Source organism: Anas acuta, chromosome 2 (assembly GCF_963932015.1).
Source record: "Anas acuta chromosome 2, bAnaAcu1.1, whole genome shotgun sequence".
NCBI classification, from domain to species: Eukaryota; Metazoa; Chordata; class Aves; order Anseriformes; family Anatidae; genus Anas; species Anas acuta.
In genome coordinates this window covers 26,544,329-26,550,480 of record NC_088980.1, presented here as the reverse complement: position 1 = coordinate 26,550,480, position 6,152 = coordinate 26,544,329, and the positions used below count along the sequence as shown (strand labels likewise).

Genomic DNA, 6,152 nt, shown 5'->3' with positions numbered 1-6,152 from the left:
CAGGACCTTTTCAAGGGCAAGGCGTATGCCTGCAGCACCGCACTGGTGCCTGTGGATACGGACTCAGTCTACAGGCAGATAGCCCGGGTAAGCAGTGAAATGTGCCTACTTGCCCTGACTTAAGCCAAGCTGCCTACGCAAGTTAATTTCCAGGCTTCCTTCATATGCTGTCTGCCTTCAAAGGCATCTCCAGGCAATGCTGTTTCCAGTGCAACAGTCCTGTTATGTTATCCTCTTGAGTATGAGCACAAACTGCAGCACAGGAGGTTCGCTCCGAAGGCCAGGAACCCTTCACTGTGCAGGTGACCAAACACTGGCACAGGTTGTGTGTGGGGTCTCCTCCTTGGAGATCTTCAGTATCTGCCTGGACGTGGGCCTGGACACCCTGCTCTGGGTGGCCCTGCTGGAGCAGGGCTGGGACCAGGTGGCCTCAAGAGGGCCCTGCCAACCTCAGCCATTCTGTGATGCTGTGACTATTTGAAACGGGATTCATGCCTAAATTCTCACTGAAGCTTGGCCCGTTGGTTCCAAAGAGCCAGACTGTGGCCTGCAGCCTCAGCGCCTTGTGCTGCTGGCTGAGAGCTGCCCGCTGCCTGAGGGCCTTGGTGGGAGCAGGGCCAGCACGGCCAGGTGCACACCAACTCCTCCTGCACTGCCCAGCAAAGGGAGCAGGAACAAATTATTCTGGGAGACATTCCAAAGTGGAAGGAGCTTGAGCAACCCTCAAGTTGTTTTAGCCCAGCTTTGGGATAAACGTGGCAGAGAACAAGCCTCAAAATCTGGCAGCCAAAAACGCCTCTATGTGCATCCATGCATCCTCCACACTTAGCTGAAACCAGCTTAGTGTTACCAAAATGATGTTGCTGTTGAATACACACTTTGTACATCTTCTGTGGTGCATGAAAGCACAGATAACCCATTTTATTTAAAGTTGTTAGCATTTTATTTAAAGTTCTTAGCAAATGCCCGTGTGGCACTGATGAAAATACAGACTCTAGCTGTGAACTGCCTCAAATAGAAAACACCAGGGAGACTCCGGTATTTACAGAGAGATGGATGAGTTACATGATCTAATAGGTCTTTTCCATCTCAGTTTTTATCATTATGATTCATGCTAATTGTTAGTGGGAAATTACTTAGTGTCAGTAATAGAGGTGACACATTCATTTCTTTGTAGTCATTGCACATACATTGCATTTGAGGTGAGAGAAAGGGTTTACTTCTCCTCTCCTTTTCCCAGATGCATGTTTGGATTTCATGCATAAATAGTCTTTCTTCCCTTAATCTGATTCACATGACAGTATGCATTTGCATAAAGCTTCTTCTTGGGAAAACCATTCAAACCTTTATCTAGAGACAGTAGACATGTCGCAGAATTATGTCCTGCTTTACAAGACAGCTTTTTTTTTTCTTTTCTCCTGATGCATTATTTGTATCATATGCTAATTTATTATAATGGTTATTAAGAGCACCAGGCCTTGCCTTTCAGCTTCCCACATTTCCCCAGGCATACCTTAACATCCCTCGCTTTTCAGCTGTGCTCGTCTTCTGTCAGGAAATAAAGAACAATTAATACACACTGCAGATAAAAATGTTCACACCATCCCACTCACTATTTGTTGTGGCTACAACTCCTGTGTGCTCTGTGCTTTCTAGGCATCCTAGCTGGATCTGCCCCAGCAGGATGTGAATGGTAACGTAACATAAAGCTGCTCATTTTCATCATACCACCTGTGGTTGGCCGGAGGGACAGTGCTATAATTTAGCCTAAAAATCAAACTCTGCTTCAAATAAAGCTCAGATTCAGACCTGGGACTTTAAAATCTTCCAGTCTGTGCTGCAGAGCTACTTACCTGTTGTCAGGGAGGGAAGTCAGGATAGCAATTGCCCTCGCTGTATTTCTGCTGTCTTGGGCTAAAATCTCACCCCTAGTACCTCCACTCATCCAAGCCCTAAAGACCAGGGCTATAGAACAGCCCTTATCACTTCAAAATCACCCAGTTCTCTAACCAGCAAAGGAGGTTTCAAACTCCTACCTCACCTCCTTCCTGAATTTCTTGTGAAAAAGCTCCTACCGCAGACAGAGTTCACACTCCAGAGCTTTGAGTTGATGTTCTTAAGTCAACAGAGTTACAGTGGGATGGGGCTAAGCTGTGACTCTACCCCTGGCTTCCACTTTGGCCCATTTCGACTTCTTGGATTCAGGGCAATATCCTTCTGAACTCTGACAAAATGTAGTGCATGGGATAACTCATTTTTGTGGCTATGTAACTGAAGAAAGAGAGATCCAGTCTTTACAACCTTAGTTTTGAAAAAGCTTGTGATTTATAATGTAGCAGCAAATCTAGGTATATTTTATAGCTTTTAATAAACAGTGAGATTGTGCTGGACATTTTTATGAAACTAAGTTCCTTTAGTCCCCTTCCTGAAGTAGAGGTTTGAATGAAGCCAGTATCAATATTTTTCTCTTGATATAGTATCATGTGTTTCAGAAAGCCAAAATCTGTATAAACTTCACCTAAAATGGTACTTTTCCATGGAGTCATGATGTCTCAAGTTGATACAATATTTATCATCATCGCTGAGTTATAAAGTGTCTTCTTGGGAAAGAGAGACGTAGATAGATTTTATATCAACATTAAGTCAATAGTTAGAGTAAGAATAGATTAGCATCCATTCAATACAGTGCTAGAATGGTGTCAAGGGGGTTTGTGACACCATATACCACAAAAGCACAAGTCAATTAGGCTGTCCTATGGGAAGATTTCGAATTTGCAGCTCAGCTGAAGTGGCTCTCTGAACTAAAACAGTGATAAATATAGCAGTACATCACTGTGTGTATGTTTAGATACCCACATAAAATTATTTCAAGCAGTCAGAAGGATGCAGGTAAGTGCCTTCCAATGAAACAAATGAAGGCAAAATTTTAAACCTAATCATCTACATTTTAAACTCACAGCTATTTTTGTATCAATTATTTCACTGAGATAATTGGTAAGAGCAATAGTTTTCTGAATGGGGCCCTAAATTTCCAAAATGTAGCAACAGTCCTCAATTATCAAGCTTGCTTAATGTGCACACAAATTAAAGGAGGTGAAGGTTAAATATTATATTTGAAATAATTCAGTAATCAGGAAATGGATCTTTTAAAAAGAGACAAAAATGATTCAGTGGGAGGCAAGCGTGCTGCTGCTGCTGCTGTTCAGTGCAACCTTTGCATTCCTAATTATTTCGTGTTGAGTAATATATTACAAAAAGGAGAAAGTGTTATGTACGTGCAGTATCAATCCATTTCTTAAGGAAAGGAGAAGTAAAGTAAATCAGAGAATTCATCTATTATGAGCCATCGAAGGTCTCTGATTCAGAAGCACTCTGGTGCTCAGCACACTGAAGTACTGATATCTGTCACCTGGGCTGATGGAGATAACCATCCATATGAAGACTTCAGTTTTATTTCTTGGATATGTTCAGCTGTCATTAAAACAACCACAGAAAAAGGCAACACTAAGTTATTGGATAGACCTAGACCCCTATCTTTAACCAAGTTACACTGCTCAGCAGAGAGACTCAAACTCACCCCTACGTTTTGAAAGAGCAAGTGCTCACAGCACTTGTGACACTGCCAGCTGCCTTGCTGCCCGTGTGTCTTGCACTTTCTGCTGAAACAGGGGGTTCATTCAAAGCCTACAGAGTACTCTGCCATGTACACGTAGTATAAACAGTGCCATAGAATCATGAGATTCTTCCTCAAGAGGGACTTCTCTTTCTGTGTCCTCATAATCCTGTTTCCACCTTCCCCAAATCCCATAGAGAAATCAAATGGAGAAATTTACTGAAAAGGGAACAACTCCACATAAGCACACCTCAAATATATTCTTTTGTATCCCCTGCAATGAAACACGTACACAGCTCTGAGATATAAATAGCTCTTCTGTAACGAGCAAGCAGCTTCCCAGGAGAGCAGTGGCTGCTCTCAGGCTCAGGTTGGATTACACAGCACCCGCTCGAGTTTCTCTCTTGTTGCTGTCTGCAGAGTTGAAGAGGATGCACAGGAGAGGGAGACTGCCAATGAAAGAAGGAGCTATTGGAGCTCACCCCCGTTTCTTCCAACAAGCTGGATATGCAAGATGTTTGCACAACACCCGTTCAGGGAATGCACATGTCTACATGTGGTTCCTAGCCTGCCAACAATGCTAATTCCCCAGGGAGAAGCTGGGGAATGCCCTATAGCTGGAGGACAGCCAAAGATAGTGACAGCACCAAGTTATCTCTAAGCTTTTGTTTTACGGTGGTATATTCCTTCTCAACATCTGTTGGTTATTTACTGGCAAACACTGAAATAATAAATAAATATGGTATTCAAATGTACCATGGTGAGCAGGGCAGAAAGTGTCAGGGTTTTAGGGACTGAGGTGCACAAGGTCAAACACTGGCAAGGGGATGGAGGGAACTGCTCCGCTCCCTGCCCTGTTCTGACTTCAGCCCTGCTATCTCCATGCAAACACCGTCCTGCTTTCTGGTGTGGTGTCTTTTTCCTGTCCAGCACATGAAGTTAACCTGAGACTCATGGGCAGGATGGTTTGAGCAACTGCGGTTCTCAAGTGTCCCAGGACCAAAGGAACAGTGCTAGCTGTTATGAGACTTTCCTGCTTCTTGATTTCTAAAGAGACGCTGGGGAAGCATGTCCTGAAATGAGCAATGAGATGGTAAGGTCAGAAAAAAAAAAATAAACAAACAATTAAAACCACAATAAATCAAAACAAAACCCAACCAACCTCCACCACCAAAAGCGTCCCAAACCCCTGTGGATAATTCTATAGAGCCTTAGCTATAGAATAAAGGGAGAACCCCCCACCTGCTAATTGTAACAATTGCTCTTCTCACAAATACAAACCTACCATACCAGGAGAGCACTGCATGTTGAAAATGGTCATTCCCCAAGGGTGCCCTGAGGACAGCCAACTTAGGTGTGCCCATCCCCAGAGATCTCCTGTATCCGTAGTTAACTAGAAATCATAAAAACCTGCATCAGTGACCAAACATCGTTAGGTTTCTGAGGTGAGGAATGTCTGCTTTTTGCCTGCTAAGATCAGTAACAGCTGAGGAAATCCAACAACACTCTTTATGAGCCCCTTAGAGCTTATAAAATGGCATTAGCTATTATCATAGTTAATATTGCTTGATGTGGAAATATAAACTTGGGAAAACAAGTACTAAAACATTTGTGTAAATGTAACTCCTGACATTTATATTTATTAATGTGCTTTTGAATAGTATTCCATATTAAAAAAGAGATTGATTACTTTGAATGTGGAAAATACCACGTTGTCACTAATATATTTTATTTGATTACAAAAGCAATATAAAAAGGTTTTTAATATAATTCTTATGCACAATTCAGTATGCAAGATTTTTTTTTTTTTCAAATCTAACACACTCTTGACAAGAAACAGATATGTTGAAAGACATCAATAAATGTACTGATTAAGAGTTTGAGACACTTACTTTAAAAATCTGGAGCAAAGGATGACTATTCTAATTACCTGAGACATGTGAAGTCAATTGTCCTTAATACTTTAAGAATGACAGATTACAAATGAATAGATATTAGGGCTTTCTGCTCTGTTGCTTGCTGAAGAAGCTGTTGAAGGACAAGTACTTGGATATGTCACCTTGTGTCTGGGGAGGAGGGGAGCGAAGAAGACTGAAAGGATGATGATGGGAAAAGTGAGATTATCTCAGTGTTGCATTCTTTCCTAAATCCAGAGTGGGAACTGACTCTCCAAGAGAAAACAAAGCTTTGTGTTTTTCAATTAGAAATACTTAAAGGCATATGCAGCTAAGCTCCAAGTCTTAGGCTCTCTTCACAACTCTGGGTACTTCTAAGAAATTGCACAGACCATATTTCCCATATATAAAAAAGATTTATTTATTTTTTCTTTGCTGCTGGGATGACACACCCCTCAGACCAAGCTTTTTGCTGCTTTCAAGAGAAAAGGCTCACACGGCTAAATGTGCAATGATGTTAATACCAACCTCCAGCTAAATAAAGACCCGGTCTTTGTTCTAAGCACCCCCGCGAGCTGCTCTGCCTTCAGACAGGAGAGGCACACCTGGGACCCAGCCCTGCTCCTTGGCAGGTCAGGAATAGA

At 42.2% G+C, this 6,152-nt stretch overlaps 1 long non-coding RNA gene across 1 annotated transcript; it reads right to left on the bottom strand.

Moving 5' to 3' along the window:
- Positions 1-3,028: 3,028 nt before the first annotated feature.
- Positions 3,029-5,017, bottom strand: LOC137851675 (uncharacterized). Its single transcript, XR_011093346.1, has 2 exons — positions 4,899-5,017; positions 3,029-4,686 (listed from the first exon to the last, which is right to left on the bottom strand). It is a non-coding gene; the product is annotated as an uncharacterized lncRNA (long non-coding RNA).
- Positions 5,018-6,152: the final 1,135 nt, after the last annotated feature.